At 35.8% G+C, this 22,157-nt stretch overlaps 1 pseudogene across 1 annotated transcript; it reads left to right on the plus strand.

The window, feature by feature from the left end:
- Nucleotides 1-4,823: 4,823 nt before the first annotated feature.
- On the plus strand, nucleotides 4,824-6,269 carry LOC108311883 (annotated as a pseudogene). Its single transcript, XR_001828396.2, has one exon. The product of XR_001828396.2 is annotated as a 26S proteasome regulatory subunit 4-like (transcript).
- The last annotated feature ends 15,888 nt before the right edge of the window (nucleotides 6,270-22,157 follow it).

The following is a 22,157-nucleotide window of genomic DNA, read 5'->3' on the forward strand; positions in this document are numbered from 1 at the left end:
TTACAGAAAACTGAATAGATACATGAGTGTTTACAGCTATTTCCTGATGCTTCAATTATTTCTATAATACTGTTTTTCTTATTATTTTTTTTAGATGAGATCTTGCTATATTGCCCAGGCTGGAGTGCAGTGACTATTCACAGGAGTTATCATTGCACACTATGGCCTCAAACACCTGGGTTCAAGCAGTCCTCCTCCCTCAGCCTCCCAAGTAGCTGCTACTTAATAGGCACATGCCACCATGCCCAGCAATAAATAATTTTTAAGATTATTTTTAAGAGTATTTTATTTTTTAGGTCCAAATGAAATAGGTTAAAATCACAAATAAAAATATTTTTGACCGTGATATGATTTTTCTAAGCTGCTAAATAGAACAGTTCAAGATACTTTTGTGACCTAACTCCTCTCAGGTATTTAAATTTAAGAAGAGTCAAATTTTCAAATTATACCTCCGAATGTTATAATTTTAGTTCAAAGATAAGTAAATCATTGTAGTAACACACCAGTGACAGCAATCACACCTAGTACCTGGACTTTGTTTCAAAACACCAAACCCTAATAGGAAAAACTTGGACTGTTTGAAGAAATGGCTGATTCTATATCTGGGGTAGAGAGGATACCATATGAGCGTGAAGTATGTTATAGTGTCTGAAAGTAAGGAAGGACTCAAAAAAATAAAAGGCTAGAGACATATCAAGTAGAAATAAAGCCATCCTGAACATGTCTCCAATGGCCAAAGCTATAATAATTTTAGCAACAAAATTTAAAGTATAAAATACATATATATAACCTTATACAAATATAAATAATCCCCTACCATCAAGTATTGGTTGGACCTAGTGACTTCCTTCCAAATAATAGAGCATGAAAAGAGAGGAATAGCATCATTATGGTAAACAAATCTGATAAATAGCACCTTAATCAAATGATCAGGATTAACATCACCAGTAATAGGTTACTTTTATTGCATGTACCCCATTATATGATGTGATGAGGACACTTCACCTCTTGTGGTGTTCTTACCCAAATCCTGTAATTCTGATCTAATCCTGAGTAAACATTAGACAAACTCAGATTGAGAGATAAAATGCCCCACCAATGCACCTTAAAACTGTCAAGGTAATGGAAAATGAGGAAAGACTGAGAAACTGTCATAGACCAGAGAAAACTAAGGAGACATATGACTAAATGCAATGTGTTATCCGGGATGGGTCTCTGAAACAAAAGGGAGACATTAGTAGAAATACTGATGAAATAATAAAGTCTAGAGTTTAGTGACTAGCAATGTATCAATGTTTGTATCTTAGTTTTGACAAGTATACCACAATAATTTAAGATGTTAACATTGGGGAGATTGGTTGAGTGATATATAGGAATTCTTTGTTACCTTTGTGACTTTTCTGTAAATGTTAATTTACTTCAAAGTACAAAATGTCTTTAAAATGTATTAAATCCACTGCATACCTATTAGAATAGCAAAAGTTGAAACAATGACAATCACACGTGCTGGTGAGACTATGGAACAAGAGGAACTCTCATTCATTGCTAGTAGGAATGCAAAATGGTACAGCCACTTTGGAAGACAGTTTAGCACTTTTGTACAATACTGAATACATTCTTAACATAAGATACACTGACTGTGTTCCTTGGTATTTACCCAAATGAGTTGAAACTTACATTTATTTTAAAAACTCAATACATGAATGTTTATAGCAGCTTTAAGCAACCAAGATGTCCTTCATTAGATGAGAGGATGAACAAACTTTAGGACATCCATCCAGTGGAATATTATTGAAAACAAAAATTAAGCCGGTGTGGTGGCTCACGCCTGTAATCCCAGCACTTTGGGAGACCAAGGTGGGCAAACCACTTGAGGTCAGGAGTTCAAGACCAACCTGGACAACATGATGAAATACAAAAATTAGCCAGGCGTGGTGGTGGGCACCTGTAATACCAGCTACTTTGGAGGCTAAACCCAGGAGGAGGAGGTTGCAGTGAGCTGAGATTGCACCACTGCACTCCAACCTGGGTGACAGAGCAAGACTTCTTTTTAAAAACCAAAATCAAGCCACAAAAAGCCTGGATGTGCCTTAAGTGCATATTGATAATTAAAAGAAGATTATCTGAAAAGGCTGCATGCTATATGCTTCTATGATATTCGGAAAAGCGACAAAACTATGGAGACAGTAAAGAGATAAGCGGTTGCCAGGAGTTCCAGAGGAAAGAATGAGGGATGAATAGGTGGAGCACAGGGGATTTTTAGGGCAGTGACACTATTCTTTAAGAAACTGTAATTGTGGGTACGTTTCATTATGCATTAGTTAAAACTCACAGAAAGTTCAACACAAAGAGTGAAACTATAATATAAACTATAGACTTTAATAATAATTTATCAATATTGATTCATTGCTGTAGTTTGAATGTTTGTCCCCTCCAAAATTATGACAAATTTAATTGCTATTATGTCATTGGGAGGTGCTAGTATAATGTCAGTGGGAGTATGATATAGCAAGAAGGCCCTTGCAAGATTCTGGCTTCTTAATCTTAGACTTCCTGGCCTTCAAAACTGTAAACTAATATATTTCCATTCATTATAAATTACCCAGTCAAGAACTCTGTTATAGCAGCACAAAGCAGACTAAGAAAAGTGGTATTAGAGAGTGGAGAGTTGTTATAACTGTGAAAGGAAATAAGTCTTGGGACCCCAAAATCACTAAGCCAAAGGGAAGAGTCAAGCTGGGAACTGCCTGAGGCAAACTAGCCTCCCATTTGATTCTTAAATAAGATAGCTACAAGAATTAAAAAGCTACTAACCTCCCTCATAATTTGCCCACAAGGAACTTCCTTGTGGGCCTCAAGATTTTTACCCTGAAACAGTTGAATTTCACCCTGGCAATGTAAAATGATAGCTTATCTTCACAGGTACAGGACAAAGGATAGAACTCAAAGTCATCCCTCTGTTCACCTGAGACAAATGTATCTCTGATTGCTTCCTGTGCCCTACTGTTTATGTCAAAGTGCAGATTCACTGAGCCAGACTAAGACATAAGTGACTATTTCTGTACGCCACTTCACATGTGAATTGTATATTCAGTGAAAGACTAATCAAAAACTCAAAAGAATGCAACCATTTTTTTTAATCTCCCTATGCCCTGAAAGCCCCCCTTTCAAGTTGTCCCACCTTTCCAGACTAAACCAATGTACGTTTTACATGTATTGATCGATGTCTCACGTCTCCCTAAAATGTATAAAACTAAACTGTATACTAACCACCTTGGGCACATGTCATCAGGACCTCCTGAGACTGTGCCACAGGCGTGTCCTTAACATTGGCAAAATAAATTTTCTAAATTGATAGAGACCTGTCTCAAATACTTTTGGTTCACATAACAAATACCTGAAAATGTGAACTTTGGAACTGAGTAATGGGTAGTAGGTAGAACAGTTTTGACGTGAATGCTGGAAAAAGCCTATGTTGTCATGAGTTGAACCTTACTGGTAATTCTGGTGAATTGCTTTTTAATGGCTCAGAAGAAGAGAGCTGTGGAGAAGTCTGAAACTTCTTAGAGGTTTTTTAACTGTTCATGATCAGAATATTGAAAGAAATGTGAACAGTAAAAGCAATTCTAATAAACTCTCAGAAATGAGAAACAAGGTATTGGAAACTAGAGTTAAGGCCATCCTTATATCCTTATTATAAGTGGCAAAGAACTTGGCTGAATTGTGTCCATGGCCAAGGGCTTTATGGAAGGCAGAATTTAAGAGCCATGAACCAGGATATCTGATGGAAGAAATTTCTAAGCAAAATATTGAGAGCGTTGCATGGCTTCTTTCAACTGAACATAGTAAAATGTCAGAAAAGAGAAGTGATTTAAAGATGGAATTTATAATTAATGTAAAAGAAAGCAGAATGTAACCACTTGGAAAATTTGAAGCCTGGCCATATAAAACATTAAAAAGCTTGCTTGGGAGAGAATACCAAGGTGGTAGCCAAGGTACCCTTTGATAAATTGGATTAGTATGGATAGAAGGAAGACAAATGCTATTCATCAAGACAATGGGAGAACAACCCAAAGGCATTGAGGAGATCTTCCAGGCTGTCTTTCCCATGTAGGACCTTAAGAGCAAAACCAGTGATCCTGCCGCCTCTCTCAGGAACACGTAGACCCATTAACCTTGGTGTCCACGTGGAGATAACTCTGCAGACACAGAGTGCATGAGCTTAGTACTGTGGTGACCTTCACCTATTTTTCAAAGGATACTTCAGAGACCCTTGAGGCCCAGGCCGAGAATTGTCACAGGAGTGGAGCCACTGCAGAGTTCCCACCAGGGAAATTCTTAGTGGAGCCATGAGGGTATGGCCACCCCTAAAACCCCAGAGCTATAGAACCACCAACAGGTAGCCCCAGGAATTGAACTTGTGATAGTTGCTACATGAGCAGAGCCCAGCAAAGCCATAGAGATGGGCTGCCTGAGGCCTAGGGGACCCAACCCCCACCCTAGTGTGTTCAGGAGGCAGGACATTGAGTCCAGAAAGATTATTCTGGAGCCTTATGATTTAATGTTGTTTATCTGTTTTCCCCTTTTGGAATGAGAATGTTCATCTTTTGCCTGTTCCACCTTGGTATTTTGGAAGCATATAACGTGTTTCAATTTCATGGGCTCACAGCTAGAGAGGAATTTACCTATGATGAATTGTGCCTTAAGTCTTACCCATAGATTATTTAGATGAGACTTTGGACTTAGACTTTTGAATTGATGCTGGAATGAGTTAAGACTTTAGGAGCCATTGAGATGGAATCAATGTATAAATTTTGGGGCCAAGGCAAGATGGATCAAAGTCAGAGTGGTGGTCATGTTCCTGGAGGTTGCAAGAAGGATGCCAAGGACAAGAAAAAGAAATATGAACCTCCTGTACCGACTAGAGTGGGGAAAAAGAAGAAGAAAACAAAGGGACCAGATGCTGCCAGCAAATTGCCACTGGTGACACCTCACACTCAGTGCCGGTTAAAATTGCTGAAATTAGAGAGAATTAAAGACTACCTTCTCATGGAGGAAGAATTCATTAGAAATCAGGAACAAATGAAACCATTAGAAGAAAAGCAAGAGGAGGAAAGATCAAAAGTGGATGATCTGAGGGGCACCCCAATATCAGTAGGAACCTTGGAAGAGATCATCAATGACAATCATGCCATCATGTCTACATCTGTGGGCTCAGAACACTACATCAGCATTCTGTCATTTTTAGACAAGGATCTGCTGGAACCTGGCTGCTCAGTCCTGCTCAACCACAAGGTGCATGCCGTGATAGAGGTGCTGATGGATGACACGGATCCCCTGGTCACAGTGATGAAGGTGGCAAAGGCCCCCCAGGAGACCTATGCCAATACTGGGGGCTTGGACAACCAAATTCAGGAAATGAAGGAATCTGTGGAGCTTCCTCTCACCCACCCTGAATATTGTGAAGAGATGGGTATAAAGCCTCCTAAGGGGGTCATTCTCTATGGTCCACCTGGCACAGGTAAAACCTTGTTGGCCAAAGCAGTAGCAAACCAAACCTCAGCCACTTTCTTGAGAGTGGTTGGCTCTGAACTTATTCAGAAGTACCTAGGTGATGGGCCCAAACTCGTACGGGAACTGTTTCGAGTTGCTGAAGAACATTCACCGTCCATCGTGTTTATTGATGAAATTGACTCCATTGGGACAAAAAGATATGACTCAAATTCTGGTGGTGAGAGAGAAATTCAGTGAAACAAGGTTGGAACTATTGAACCAGTTGGATGGATTTGATTGTAGGGGAGATGTGGAAGTGATGGCCACAAACCGAATAGAAACTTTGGATCCAGCACTTATCAGACCAGGCCGCATTGACAGGAAGATCGAGTTCCCTCTGCCCGATAAAAAGACTAAGAAGGGCATCTTTCAGATTCACACAAGCAGGATGATGCTGGCCGATGATGTAACCCTGGACGACCTGATCATGGCTAAAGATGACCTCTCTGGTGCTGACATCAAGGCAATCTGTACAGAAGGTGGTCTGATGGCCTTAAGAGAATGTAGAATGAAAGTAACAAATGAAGACTTCAAAAATCTAAAGAAAATGTTCTTTATAAGAAACAGGAAGGCACCCCTGAGGGGCTCTATCTCTAGTGAACCACAGCTGCCATCAGGAAAATGGGAAATTTGTCAATCCCTGAAAGAGATGAGGTTGGGGAGTTGCCCAGAGGAATCCCTGTTCCCATTGGTTTTTATTAGCAAAACATCCTGTGTCTTTTGGAGTACAATGTGTAAGTGCCCATTCGTCTGTCAGTCACTGCGCAGCAGTCTGCTTCTCAATAAAGTGTGCGCTTTCACAAAAAAAAAAAAAAAAAATTTTTGAAAGGTTGGAAATGGAATACTTCAAAAAAAAATTTGTTTCGATACTGCTCCTTGTGTAGATGGGTAGAATGCTGTGTTTTGAATGGTTGTCCTTTCCAGAGTCATGTTGAAATTTAATTGCCATTGCAACAGCTTTGGGAGGTAGGATCTGTAATCATTAATTCAACTTTGTTGCCTCCACCCTCATGAATGAATTAATGCCATTATTGCAGTAGTGGGTTTATCCCACTCTTGTTCACTCCTGTCCCCTGCCTCTTTGCCCTTACACCCTCTCTTGGCCCTTTCACAATACGATGACTCCCACCATGTTATGATGCAGCAAAAAGGCTCTCGCCAGATGGTGGCATCTTTATAGTGGACTTTTCAGCCTCCAAAACTGTAAGCCAATTCTTTTCTATTCTTAATAAATTACTCAGTCTGTAGTATTCTGTTGTAGCAGCACAAAATGGACTAAGACACTCATCATTGTAACAAATGTACCACACTAATCCAAAATGTTAATAGAGGAAACTATGGGGAGGGGTTGGGAGGTGATGTGGAACTTCTTGGCATTTTCTACTCAACTTTTCTGTAAACCTAAAACTGCCCTCCCAAAATAGACTATTTTAAAAAAATAAAAGTAGTCAACATCTAAAAGAAAAAAATATAGTAGAGAGATATATGATATCACAAGTATAGTAAAATGTTAATGGTGGTGGTGTATGTGGATGTCCCCTATTATACTCTGCTTTGTATTTGACATTTTTCATAATAAATATGGAAAAAAGTCGTTGTGGGCAATATTAAAAGAAACCTTAGCATAGTGAGGTTCGGTTGAACCCATGGGACTTAATTCTAACTCCATTATGGATATCTCATATGGTTCTACTAAGAAATGTAAGTTGATTTAACTACTTGAATTACTTATCTAAATTATAAAACCCAATTGGCCCTGTCTTCAGAAACTAGAATCTACATAAAATTACCTATTGTTTGTGATATTAACATGTATTATCCCATCAGCAGAGAATCTGAGCAGTGCTTTGTAGTTTTTTAAACAATACTGATGACATAGTAGTAGAATCTGAACAGCTACTCCCTGGACTTTGTCAGTGTTCTTGTTATGACTTAGCAGTGTTTTATTTACCATCCAAAACCATATTTTTTATTACTTGCTACAACATGACAATAATTCCAGTTTTGAGTGGTGTGTATTTCTCATTATGAATCTAAATACACAGAATGTTTGCTCTGTTTTCAGTCACTACGCTGTGTGAAAATGGTGTATTAAAAATAGTATGACATATTTGCATATTTATCTGTATTAAAAGCGTCATGAAACAGTTATTGTAGATACACAGCTGTTGCTTTTCAACTATTTTTTAAAGGAATCATATCTGCTCTCCTATATAAAATACATGCATTTTCAAAAGTATCATCTGAGCCAAATGAATTGCAAAAGCCTTAAAAAGGAAAACTTATCTCAGAGAATTATAAATTTTTAGTCACTGTGTCTAAATGATAAATTTTTAACCTAAAATCATAAATTTGTTCCTTTGCCAAGTCAGATAGTGTGCATTGCAAACAGAAAGTAATTCTGGAAGTTCCTACAAATTATGGCTGCATTTCAGCATAGAGGCTGCTTACCTACTCTATAGAACACTTAAAAGGATGCTGCTTTATATCAACCACACTACAGAAGAGAAGACTATACTTTGTGACTTAAAATGACAGTTGCTCTTGTAACGTAAAGAAATTTTTATTTTAAGAGCATTTAAAAAATATCTTCATGGAAGACAATAGTATCATCTTTCTTTTCAGTTAAAAAGAAAACTGTATGCCTCTGGAATCCTAGCTACTATCATCTTAGTAGTTGCCAGAAGAGAGACCCTGATATAAAAACAATTCTAGTGATTTTCATTATTTTTTAAGAATTTCAATATGGACTCTCTTGGTTTAAGAAAACATACATGTTTTTCGATTCCATGATCATATCAGGTTCAGCTGATTATCATATAATTCAAATAAACACCAGATGTTCTCATTTTAGTATCTGAATTACACTGCTTGTTTAAAAAAAAAAAAAGAAGAAGAAGAAGCTTTAAGCATAGTTGAACAAAAGATTTCACCCTCCATAATTCAATTTTACCATGTTAGCTAAATAAGAGAGTCCAAAAAAGAGAGGATTACCATATATTAAATAAAAAGCTGGCCACTTTGTAGCATTAATCCTGTTAGAAAAAGATGATTTCTGTCTTACTTAATCAGTAAGAAGTCTTTATTGCCCTAAGTATTAATTGATTACGTTCTCATTAAGGTCAAAAGTACCCTTGACTGACCACAGGCGGCCAATTAGCAAATTGTCAGCCATGCTTACTTACATTGACTGTAATGGTAGTTATTTGACTGTCAAGTCAGAAGGTCACTGAATCTTTTGTGCACTTTGCTCTCTGAAAGGGCAATAGTCATTCACACACCAGAATGCATTCCTAACAAAGATTTAGCTTATTACTTATTGACTTAAATCACCCTTAGAAACTGGTGTTTCATTCTCTTTGAATAAATACTATATTATTTCTTTGTAAAATACTTGAAGTTTGGTTGAAATCCTGTGGTTGATTGTGTCTGAGGATTTTTGTTCAGCAAGCAGATTGCACTTGAAGCTCTAAATAGCTTTTTAAAGAGCAGATCGATCCAATGACTAGAGTTGGCCCTCTGTAACTGTGGGTTCCGCTTCTGTGGATTCAACCAACCAAGGACTGGAAATATTTGAAAAAAAATGTTGTATGCCATTTTATATCAGGAACATGAGCATTCTCAGATTATGTTATTTGAAGGAGATCCTGAATCCCCCATGAATACCAAGAAAGAATGGTATATCCCTTTGCAATATAAACTTTTCTCCTGCTATGTGGCTTTGCTGTAATTGTAGCAAGCTGGACACACAGTTGCTGAAATGGCTCTGGGACACCAGTCTCAAAGTTAATTTTTAGAAGCATATTTGAGTCTCACGTTAATAAGGACATTGGTATGTCTTCTAAATACCCACTGCTGACATGGGAGATTGGATATTTGCTATCAATCAAAAGAGAATTGAAAATGCAAGGTTATTCATAAAGCAGTAATCTAAATTTTTTGCATATAGTTCCAGTGATTTTTATCATCATAAAGCATGATGATGATAATTTATATAGCAGTGGTGTAACTCGTTACATTTGTTAGCATTTTATTTTTTTTTTAATTTTTTTTTGTCCTCTACTTAAAATCATTATCACTTACATTTGCTATTATTGATTTAAATATCACTGATGATTTCATGAGTTAGATTTTAAGGAAAAAATAGTTTTGTATAGCACATCATTTTTACAACTTGTATCTCTAGATCAAATACAAACCCATGAGTCAGCTTAGATCCTTTTCTTTATATTCTGCCCTCCCCAAATATGCATCTCATCTCAAATCACATTCCATCAGTTCTACTTAACTGAATATTGTCGGTAGATTCAATGCCCCCTCTATTTCAACCCACTGCCATTGCCCCAGTTCAGCAACTTGTTTTTGATATCAATTGTAGTATCTTTTTACTGGCTTTCCAAATGATTCAATGGTCCTCTTGGCATGAATGTCTTCCGGCTAGGCTGTAATTTCTTCAGAGTAGGGATGGTGTATTTTCATATTAAATATCTAGCAAATAGTTCAGTGTCGGGCACATATAGGCACTTGGTAAAAATTTACTGATTAAGTAAGTAAATGACCATAATTAGCTTTATGCTACATATAAGTGTAACCTGTGATAGAATAGTAATTTGTTATAATTTAAGAACTCATTAATCTCTTTACTAGTATTAAATTATTCATTAGTAATGTATTAGACTATTGTAAGAAGCAATGTTTTAATTTAGTCATATGACTAAACCAATAGCATTGAATATGAAAATAAAGTGAGAATCGGAGTTGAAGAAAAAATTACTATTTTAATTAATGAATAATTAGGCTACCAAGTATATAAATAAAACAAATCTATATACTCTCAAAACATTTGCGTTATTTTTGAGATTGTACAGTTTTCAAATGATTCCGCATTAGAGATTAATAGTCACTATTGATATATTGTCTACAAAACACTGAGTATTCTATATACAGATACATACCATAATTGTCATTTCACAGATAAGAAAACTGGTTTCACGGGGTAACCTGCCCAAAGGCCCACAACCCAAGTTTTGCTGGCTCTAAAGATCAAGCTCTATCTACCACACTAATCTGACTCTAACTTTGCATTATTTTTAGAATTTTGGAAAGGCTATTTAACATACTGAAACTGTACTAAATGTACAGAAAGTTTCATATCCAGTATTGGATGAAGCACTAGAGCCAAAGATAAGAAAAATGATCTTGGGGAAATTAAAGGTAATATGACTTAGCAGTTAAGACTGCATGGGCATTGACATCATACATTCCTATACGTGTGTCTCAGATTTGCCATGTTCCAGCTGTGTAACCTTGAGTGATTCAAGTTCCAGTGCACTTATCATTAAAATAGATATAATAATAGTGCCTACCAGTGGATTTGGGAGAATCAAATGAAATTATGCAGGTAAAATGCCTAGCACATTAAATGGCATATCATAATGGCTCAGTAAACATTAGCTGTTGTTGTTAAGGATCTTCAGCTGGGTACGGTGGCTAGCACCTGTAATCCAAGTCAGGAGGATTACTTGAAGCCAGGAGTTTAAGACCAGCCTGGTCAACAAAGTGAGACTCCATCTCTACAAAAAATGTTTTTAAAAATTAGCTGGGTGTCGTGGTGCGCATCTGTGATCCCAGCTATGTGGGAGGCTGAGACAAGAGTAAGAGCCCAGGAGTTCGATGCTGCAGTGAGCTGTGATCACACCACTGTACCCCAGCCTGTGCAACTGAGTGACACCCTGTCTCTAAAAAAAATATTTTCCACCAAAATAAATAGTTTAGGTTATAGGTACTTCCTTATTCTGTGTTAAATCTGTGTGTTCTGGTATTGCATACTTTTATGAGTCATGTATTACTCTGAAATCTAGACAATCATCTGTTCATACATTCGAATTAATGATAAGATATGGAAATATTTGTTAGGGACTCTTGACTTTGACAATCTCTACCAAGTGGGCAAGTAGTACGGAAAGTATCTTGTGCACTTTCCCACTTGGTAGGTAAGTGAGCTGTTCCTCTTTCATGATGCTTCTCAAACATTCCATAAAAAGGCGTTAATGGTAATCTCTTTGGTGAATTATTGTATAAGATGGTGTTATGATAATTCACAAACTCAATTCACAGGTGGGGCAGAGGGCTGGACTGATCTGACTTTCATTGTTACAAGGGTCACTCAGGTGCTCGGTTGAGCAGGCTCTTGCAAGAGTAGAAGCAAATGGACCGATTAAGAAGTTGTATCCAGGGCTGGGTGTGGTGGCTCACAACTGTAATAACACTTTGTGAGGCCAAGGAGGGTGGATCAACTGAGGTCAGGAGTTCAAGAACAGCCTGGCCAACATGGTTAAACCCCATCTCTACTAAAAATACAAAAAATTAGCCGGGCGTGGTGGTCACACCTGTAATCCCAGTTTCTCGGGAGGCTGAAGCAGGAGAAGCACTTGAACCCGGGAGGCAGAGGTTGCAGTGAGCCTAGATTGTGCCACTGTACTCCAGCCTGGGCAACAAGAGCGAAGCTCCATCTCAAAAAAAAAAGAAGTTGTATCTGTAATCCAGATGAAAAGTGATAGTGACTTGGATCACTGAACATGATGAGAAAGAAGGGGTTGGATTCTGGATATATGTTGAAAGTAGAACATTTCTGGCAGATAGAAAGTGGGGAGTAATCAAAAGAAAGGATTTGAGGAAGATTCCAAGGTTTTGGGCCTGAGCAACATAAAAACATGAGAAGGAGGAAAATCCTTCCTTGTATACTTTGTGCTTCTAATGATTCTGTGTGTCATCTCTGTTTCAGCTTTCATTCTACTCTCCAAACTGGTGAAAACCAGTTCTAGTGGCATTGTGAATGCTCTTAGTAAATTCAGTGTAGACCTATGAAAATTACTTTACTGGCTGTCACTTCTGAGGACACTATCACCTGTAGTACTGACTGAACAATGTAACATCAACATGAGGATATTTGGGACACCCAGAAGAATTAGAAGACATAGCCTCTCTCTTCCTTAAGCTTTACTGTCTATTTCACCATGTAGGATAGATAAGCCCTGCCTGGGTTTGGACCTTAGGCACAGGGCCTGGGGGTGGCAGTGGGTGCTTTCCGGTTGACTTTGGATCTTTGTGTGATGTAAATGGGGGTCCAGGTAAGATGGCTTTGGGGAAGCAAGACCCAGAAATATTAAGTCTCAAGTTAAGGGTTCACCAGTCAGGAGGAAAAGACATGTCCAGGACATTATGTATATTTTTCCAGTTAACTTAGAAGGCATTCTTCTACCTCTTTTTTCCAAATATTTAAGAAAAGCCTTGCCTTAAAATACTAACACCAGGTCTAGTGGGCAAGTAGGGGAAAGATTAATACATATGAAAAGAAATACAAATAAGTGTAAATAAGCATAAAAATGTGTATTATAACAAAAGGTCATATCCACAATGAATTATCTTTATTACGCTTTTTCCTACTTTATTTATGGACTTAATTTGCTGTCACCTTAGGCAACTACTTTTAACAGTATCTCATTTGACAATTTGATGTTGGTATCTCTCTTTTTTCTAAATTTAGTTGAATGCAAAGAAAAGCTTTGAAATACAAATAAGTGATCATTTCTCCTGCCCTCAAGAAAGGCTGGAACATGGCAAACCTTGAATCAGTCTTGGAAAGAGTCATCTAATTACAGGGAGGTGTAAGAGTTTTAGGCCTTACCTCAGACAGATAAGGACTAGCTATACATGAAATGCAGACTTTGGCTAACTTTCTTTCCCAAATCAGATTTTCATGAGACATTTTCAGTTCTTTGAGTGAGACAAATGAATTTCTTTAATATTTTACACATCCATTGTAAAATTCAATGCAAAACAACTCTAATGTCAAATATAAATTATTTTGTTTTTTTGTTTTTAATTTTGAATAATCTTCTCTTTTTTGGCATTAGAACAAATTGTAATTACTGAAGTCAGAAGAATTAAAAAGCACTATTTAAGAATTTACATTAGATATCAAAATTGAAGGAGAATACAAAGCCTAGTTTATTAATGGAGTAAAGTTTCTGAGGTAAGATGAAGCCAGTTTTAGGTTTCAAGAAGAAAATACAATATTCAGTTTTAGAAGGAAAGGAGACAACACAATTTGGCAATGGCTTAGACTCTTATTATAAAAAATACTATTTCATTTGTCTTTATAATTCAACCTAGTAATATGCTTTGCTCTTTAACAAAAAGTGTTATTTTTTATATCACTGTGGGTACATTTCTCTGAGACTAAGCAAACTATTTGTAAAAGGGCGGTTGAATGGAACAGGGACCATTTTCTTTTAAGTGACCTTTCCCCTGCCCCTTGCATCACAGAGCCTGAATTGATCCTGTGCACTCAGCATTGTTAGCATTGGATCAGCGCTAACCTGCTTGTATTTCTTTTGCTGCAGAGCATAGACCCATAATCCTGGAACAGACATGTTGAAGTCTCACTCCTTCATCTACTCAAGTCGACCTCTAACAAAATTCTGTTTTTCTCTCCGTTTGTCTGTGAAAAGAGTTTTCATTCTAAACTCTTCCAGTTTAACAGAGGGATAAGGTTAACAAGACAGTAAATCCCCCCTCCAAAAAAAAAAAAAAAAGTGGTCCACAGTTCCCACTGAATTGGAGCCAAAAACTCTGCCAGTTTTGCTCTCCTATCTCCGAGCTGTAGCCTGACCCTTCGTATGACCAGTGGGGCTTGTTGCACAAGATCTATCTGGGCGCCTTTCTAAAAGTGCTATCTTCGTCCATATTTCAAAACACTCACAGATATTTTATCATTAATTAGTATTCATATTATGTCTCAAACAATCTGTTCAAGAATAGGGGAAGTGAACTAGTTGAACAGCTCTTCTGTTTGTCTGGTAATTAACATGGATGATGTATGTAGAGCCGAAGGCCTTATAAGGGGAGGAGGTGGTCAAGTGTTGGGCAGGTAATCACTGGAACATTTAAATGCTTACCTATTTTGGATGCTGGGTTACTCCAAAGAAAATTGTACTTGGCAAACAGGGTGGGGAGACACAGTCCTTTTTAAAAATAAACCCATGCCTCTTTGATTCACAGCATCCTGGATTTGCTTTTCATCATGTTAACATGCCACTTGGGAGCTGGCTGGACTCCCTTGTTCAGTGACATATATTTCATAGTGTTTTTTTAAAAACCATTTGTTCTTTCAACCACAACATGCTTTGAATTTCTCTTTCAAATTTGAGGATGTATATATAGATTGATCAAAACAATATTTTTAACATTCCAAACAATTTAGAAAGATAGTGGATGGGTGTCAGTTAATGTATTATGTTCCTCTCTTCCTCCTCCCCCTCTTCAGCTGCTAATCTTAGAACTTGTGTGCCAAATTGTGTAAGATATTCTTCCAATAGCTACATGTGTGACTCCTTTGTGAGCTCTACAGACAGTTATGAGGACAGATTTGGAGTTGCATATGGGACTGTCACATGGTTTGATTTCCTTGTCTTCAGGCACTGAGATTCTTTTCACTGAGCTTTAATACTGAGGAATTTTTAGTTGTGGTAAAAGTTTAGCAAAGTCTCTATTAAATAATTTACACATTCTGGGAATAGGGAAGGAAAAAAGTTTTTATTCACCACCACTCTGTATTTGGGATCTATATATACTAAATAGTTCATGTGTTTACTCTTTCTAATAGTGAAAAAAAAACTTAGGGATTTATCACAGAATTTTTATGAAAATCAGAAAAGAGTAGAGCCTTTATTATTTCCTTGCTCTTTTGGAGCAAGATCTAGTAAACATCTCAACAGAAAAAGTAGCAGATGCTTTGTAAAAAGGTCTCGTATCACTTATGTCCAATTATAGAGGCTGATTTGCAAAAAAAAAAAAAAAAAAAAAAAAATTGGTCTCTCTATGTCCTTAGGAGCCAAAATTTCCATGGCATTAGTCTGTGAAATGATAAGATGCAAATTCATTTTCAACTTTAAAGACACATATTTGAAATCTTGCTTTTGTGACCTGAAACCCACAGCCCTCATCCCATAAATACAGTGCCACCCTTGAGAAACACACAGACTTGAAACAACATCTTTCTCCTAGTCCTATTTTAAACATTCCTCAAGAATAAATAATATCATAGTGATATCTTTGTCCATTAATTGGGGCATTAATTATGACATTATAAAAGTGTTAATTACATGTACTCAGAACTAACTCCTTTAAGGCCCAGCATATGACTGGGTCTTAAAATAGTGCATGACTGTTGTACACTATTTAAAATAGTGTATGACATACGAAGTAGTGTATGACTATTCATCCTTGTATTAATTTTGCCCTCTAAAACAAATACAGTAGTTAATTACTGGTCCATGAGTAAACTCAGTCAACTTTGTTGCACTGGGGGAAAGTCTTAATTCAGAAATGATAATGATGGCTAATAATATAATAATAAATTGCTACATTTTTATTTCCTGCTCTGACTCTGAACTCTATGTAATAGATATTTTATATACATCTTATCCCCAGAATAACCTGCCAAAGTAGGTATTATCACCATTTGTCCAGTTAATTAAGAACTTGGGAAATAGCTTGAATAAAGAGAGTAGTGTTTTCTTATTTCAGTCCTTAATTTCCCTTTGCCGTTTTAGGTTGGAGAAGTCCTGTATCTTACTGAGCAAATTGCCCTGGTACCTTGCACAATGAAATTTGCTGGTGGTGGAATACAAACAAAAGCTACTGTGTCCTTAAGCCATACCCTGAAAATCCTGGAAGCTACACATGGAGGCACCAGACTTCAGCCCAGGATTACGGCCCACTGTTATGTAATGAACAGCCAGCTCATTGCCACTGCCTGGGGTAACTGGCAGAACTTAAAGACCCATTAAAAGGTACCAACAGTATCTATTTTATTTCTAGCCTACCAAAGAGTAATTTGTGAAAAAGTTTTATTCAGACAATATCAAGTCTCAGTGCACTTTATAAGGGTTTAAACTGAATCTGGAATAATAAGATTTGATTGAGCTGTTATATTCTACCTCATAATTGGCTGTGCACAATTGAGAAAGAAAATTGCTAAATAGAAAGTCATAGTTATCACTAACTTTATCTTAATTCCCTAATGCAATAAGTTAAGAGTTCTTTAAAAGCAGCTTAAATTTTTTAGAAACTGTTGAAATATACTGTGTAAAAATATCTCTGGCCAAGCATCACATTCTACTTTCTGGTGCAGGAGGTAATTTTTCTGATATTTTATTCACTTGGGCTAAGATTCAACTTATTTCTCCAAGAACAATTAAAAAGGATCACATCTTTCCGTTCTTCTAAAGTATTAACTGAGTTTTTGTTGTTTTAATACAATATCTGTAACCTGGTTTGGGGTTGAAACTTTTAGTTATCCCATACATATCAAAAGTGGTTTCTGAAATACATTGACTTTAGATTATACCATAATTTATACTGCTGCATCATCAGAAAGTAAAACTTTTAAATTAAATAACCAAGTAAGTTGATGATTAGAATATATTCTAGAAGGAACAAAAATCTGTTCTTTGTTGAGGTTAAAAACTACATTGGCAATACAATCATTATTTGCAGATAATATTATCTACCTAGTAAACCCATGAGACATGAACTATGAGCAAATTTAATATGAGTTAAATAAGATTGCTAGGTAAAACAGAAATATAATGAAAACCTTTTACCTCTTATCGGCAGTAACAAACTTAAAAAATCTAGTGGAGAAAAAACTATGTGCATAGTAGCATGAAAACGATACGAAATTTTGAGATTGCTATAAAGAAAACCAGAAATCTTTCTGGACGGATGAAACTTTTAAAGAGTGAAAAGATATACCTTGTTTCTGATTTAAAATAATGTGAAGATACCTATTTTCTACAATTTTGTTTTTAAAATAAATTTACCTTTATTAGAATCAAGTCTCCCATGGAATACACTTAACAAAATTATCCTGAAGTGCATATAAAAAGAATAAAGCTGGCAAAAATAGCCTAAAAGTTTTTGTCAAAAGAAGAAGAAATAAGAGGGGCATGGAGGAAGAGGAGGAAGAATAAGAAAGTCTTACACTGCCAGATATTAAAATATATTGTAAAGATACAATTAAAATCATGTAGCAGTGTCATAGTAACAGATAAGAATCAGTGTCACAAACACATTTCTCTAAATTATGTGCTTTCACATTTGTAGAAGTGCTGGTGTTTCTTTTGATCAGAAGGGAAGATGAGGTCATGCTGCCTCTTGCAGATTTGGCAAACCTTATTTGGAGTTAGTACCCTGGTTTTCCTGAAAGAGCCTTCTAGATGCTGCACCTGCTAACAAGGTAGAGTTCGCAAGCAGTCAGCCCTAGCTGCCTCTTACTTTGGTTATGACACTTGTGGTTTTAATGAATCTGATTGTGTCTAAGGCTTGCTTGCATATCTGAGAGTATTTTCCCATGACTCCTGGGGTCTGTGGAATTGTTGTAATTGCTGCTTTCTTCAATTGGTAGGGAAAATATTTTCTGGATTTGTGCTTTATTTTAATTTATGTTTGCTGTAGCTGACACATTTGAAATTGAGTTATTTCACAGAATCTCCCCTCACCACCTCCAGGGACTTTGTTTGGTATTCAATGTAAGCTAAAAATGAAATGATATAAAATTTCAAATTATTTAAGCCAAACTTAAGTTTTACTATAGAGTAAACATATTTATTCATAATGTATTTCTTCTCACTTATCTACAGATGTGGATCCCAATTTAATATGAGTTTCACCAAGTAAACAGTTTGTAGAATATTTTCAGTGAGGCTAGTAGGCAAAACAAATTCTGGTCATTGTAATAGAGCTTGAAAAATAAAGATAATTTCGAGGCATGCCAACTATACTCACCTTATAACTAAGTGTATTGCAAATTAGCACATCAAAAAGAAAATTTGAGAATTCGTTAGTGGTATTTAATTTCCAGCTTAGTTAATGTCAATTTAGACACTACTTATAGTAATTTTCTACAGAATCATCATCTGTCGTTATTTTAAGAAAATGCATTTATAGCTAAGAAGAAAATTAGTTTGGGAAGCATCATTTTGCTCAGTTGAAATCTATAGACTGTATTACAAGGTATAAAGAATGTATCTAATTTTGCTTTAAAAACAACTTGCCATTAGATGTTAAATTATCATTTTATAATTTTCTGTGAAGTGAGATAGAAGTGTTTTTAATATAATTACCCCCACCTGAAAGGATATTTGAGTATATTCTTATTGATATGATTATTATAGCAACCTAAACATATCATAATAAGCCATTATACTCTTCCAAGGAATCTTTTGGTTCTTTGGTTTTCTTTGAAGGCGCTAAGGGAATACAGGACTGACACAATATTATTCAACATTAATATACTTTTTAGGACCATATTGTTGGCTGTTATAACTTTACTAATTGAGGCTGGGCGTGATGGCTCACGCCTTTAATTCCAGCACTTTGGGAGGCCAGGTGGGAGGATCCCTTGAGCCCAGGAACTTGAGACCAGCCCTAGCAACATAGCAAGACCCTGTCTCTATAAAAAGATTAAAAAATTAGCTGGGCATGGTGGCATACACCTGTAGTCCCTGCTACTTGGGAGGCTGAGGTGGGAGGATCATGTGAGCCTAGGAGGTCACAGCTGCAATGAGCTATGATTACACCTCTGCACTCCAGCCTAGGCAATGGAGAGATCCTATTTAAAAAAAAAAAACTTTACTAAATTGACTTAACATTTTCAGATTAAGTATTATCTTGTGTTTCTCCTTTTTCCATATCTTTTTAATGGCAGTGTCATATGATATGATGGTTTTATGAGTTGTTATACCTCATTCATCAGAGTAATCAAATAGGAAAGGAGCCTCATGGGTTGTAGTCCATTTGTATTGGATAGGACAGATGGCATTATTGATAAATGGAAATAGTCCAAATATTTATTTTATAATATTACAGGGACTCTGAATTCTGAATTTTAATACCTTTAGTTTCTAAAGTAATTGGCAAATAAAGTAATTTATTTAGTTACCATGTGTCCATTTAATCATATAAGTGTCTGAATTGTAGCATTAATTATCTTTCAACTAATATGTGATGGGTATTTCTCTTTCAAGGCTTTGTGCTTACTTATCTGAATTCTGACCAAGCTATCACTTTTGTCTTGAGTATTTTAAAGTTAAAAACAATATTTGGAGCAGATACTAAATTCAAGATCAGATCTCAGAAGTGACAGAGGCAAAGATTCCATAGCTTTTCCCCGTCATTATCTCCTTTGTTCTCTAGGAGGCAGAGAGGGAAAGGGCAGTCTTAGGTCTCTTTACATTTGCCTCTTGCTTAAGTTTCTACCTCAATAGATTTCCTAAAATTATGTTCCAATATAACTGTGGACATAAGGACATAATGATGTGATTCAGGTTCTAATCAAATTTTATTTTCTCAATTTGAAATTCAGTCATTTGAAGAAGGATTAATGCTGATATGGTATCCTTAATTTATCATCCTCTGACAATGTTTGGCATTATTCCAAAATCATATTCACACTAGTAAAAATAAACAAAATCCAGAAGACTTCACTTTTTATTGTATATATTTTTGTATTGTTTAAGTGCATACTGAAAACATATAGCCATGCCTTATTTTTACAATTGCAAAGTTAAAAATAATAGTTTTAGTCATTCTAAAACTTCTATTGTCATTGCTTTATTTCTTAAATACTACCAAATCTGTTGTTGAAGTCTGGTATGTATTTAAAGACTGCTAGGAGCCCTGTGATAGTGCCTCAAGGTTGCTTGCTATTTTATTTAGAAAGCAATATAAATTATTTAATGATAGTGATCATTTTTTCCAAACCAAGAATCAGTACATATTGCCTGACAGTGGAATTATTTTTTAAATCATAGATTTGTTATTGTGAAAATATTACAAAGGCATAGAAACTAAAGGTTTTTACATGTAGTTTTAAATTTGTCATTACCTTCATTAATAACCAACACCACTCAATTCTCAGTATTTATTCTAGCGCACTGTCTTGCACATGGCAGAAACTCAATGTTGATTGTTACACTGAGAATTAAAGTGGAATGGTATGCATCCAAAAAGACAACTGGAAATATAAAAATTTAGTTAATATGCTTTCAAAATAGTATTGTGATCCCACTAATCAAATAAAAACTTTATACTAAATTTTGATAAGATCATTCTTTTTAAAAGGTTCTTATAAAAATAAGCTATGTAAATTGTATGGAAAGAATAAGTTGGCCAAGCTTTATTGAATTAAAAATATAGTGTTCAGTGGGCCAAGAGGATTAAGTAACTTAGACCTATGTAAACATATCCCATTCAAGATAGACTTTACTATATGATTTAGGGCAAAATACCAGTAGTTGCGTTCCTACTGCCATGGCAAGAACAAATGGATCAAATACACCCTGATGACTCCATATGCTTTCAAAACTCTATGGCTACTTCAGTGATTAAAATGGCATAAAGAATATTCTGATAGAACTCTCAGGACCAATAATAAACCAAGAAAAAGACCAGCATTCATTGAATTGGTATGGAATTTGAAACATTCTACATGTATTTTTTTTTTAAATCAAAGTCTAAGTAATATAAAAGACGTGTATTTTGTCGTTAATAAAGGCTTTTATGTCCTTTATTTATGGAATCACATATATGGGTGCTTTTCAATAGAATTCAGGAAGAATTTTTACTCTGAACTTTGTATCTACATTTGCGGCCCTTAGCTGATCTTTTCTCAATTTCTCGTTATCTGTTATCTCGTTATCTGTGTTTCTCTTCATTTGTCCCTTCTCCCTCAGAACTCACTTATACACGGAGAGACAGCAAAACGCAGACACAAATACAGCTATTACTTTGGATAACCAAACAAGAAAACTTTCTTACAGACAACTCTTCAATGTGGTTATGTTGTGATTGTTTTAGGAAGACTTTATTTCTCTTATTATTTTAATTTTACATATTTTAGAGAAAGTTTTATCACTTCTTTGATGGAAAGAAGAAAAAGTCTCTAGAATTGAGGAGTCTGATTACGTGTATAGTGATACAGTTACTCCTTTCACCATTTTTCTCATGAAAGTTTTTATCCAGAGTTTTAGGCATAACCCATCTTCTTCCCCAAAAAAAGGATCCTGTGTTCCTAAAAATAAGACATAAAAATTACATCTCAGCATTTGTGTTCTTAGAATTCTATATGGCCTTCAAAATTTTTAAAGACAAACTAAGAATATTAAAATTACATTTTAGATAACAAAGTCCTGGGTGAAAGCAAATTTTCTTTATATTTTAACAGCATTAGAATATTTATCCAGCTAATCCTTTTAAAGATATCATACGCTTACAGGGAAAATAATAAGCGGATGCTCAATAATAAATTTCTAAATTTAGCCCTGAGTCATTTGGACTTTAATCAAATTTATCTGAAACAAATTTTTTTCCAAGCCTTAATTTCTGAAGACAGGGTGATAGTAATTGATCATGCTGCTGAATAAAAAATAAATTTTGGCATATTTAGGCAGTGTATTCACTGACATTCTTTAACAAAAGCAGCCTGTCAACTATGGTGCACATAAGTACAGGAAAGATTGATGTTTGCCAAATGTAAA

This window comes from Cebus imitator, unplaced genomic scaffold, assembly GCF_001604975.1.
Source record: "Cebus imitator isolate Cc_AM_T3 unplaced genomic scaffold, Cebus_imitator-1.0 Scaffold119, whole genome shotgun sequence".
Lineage (NCBI taxonomy): Eukaryota > Metazoa > Chordata > Mammalia > Primates > Cebidae > Cebus > Cebus imitator.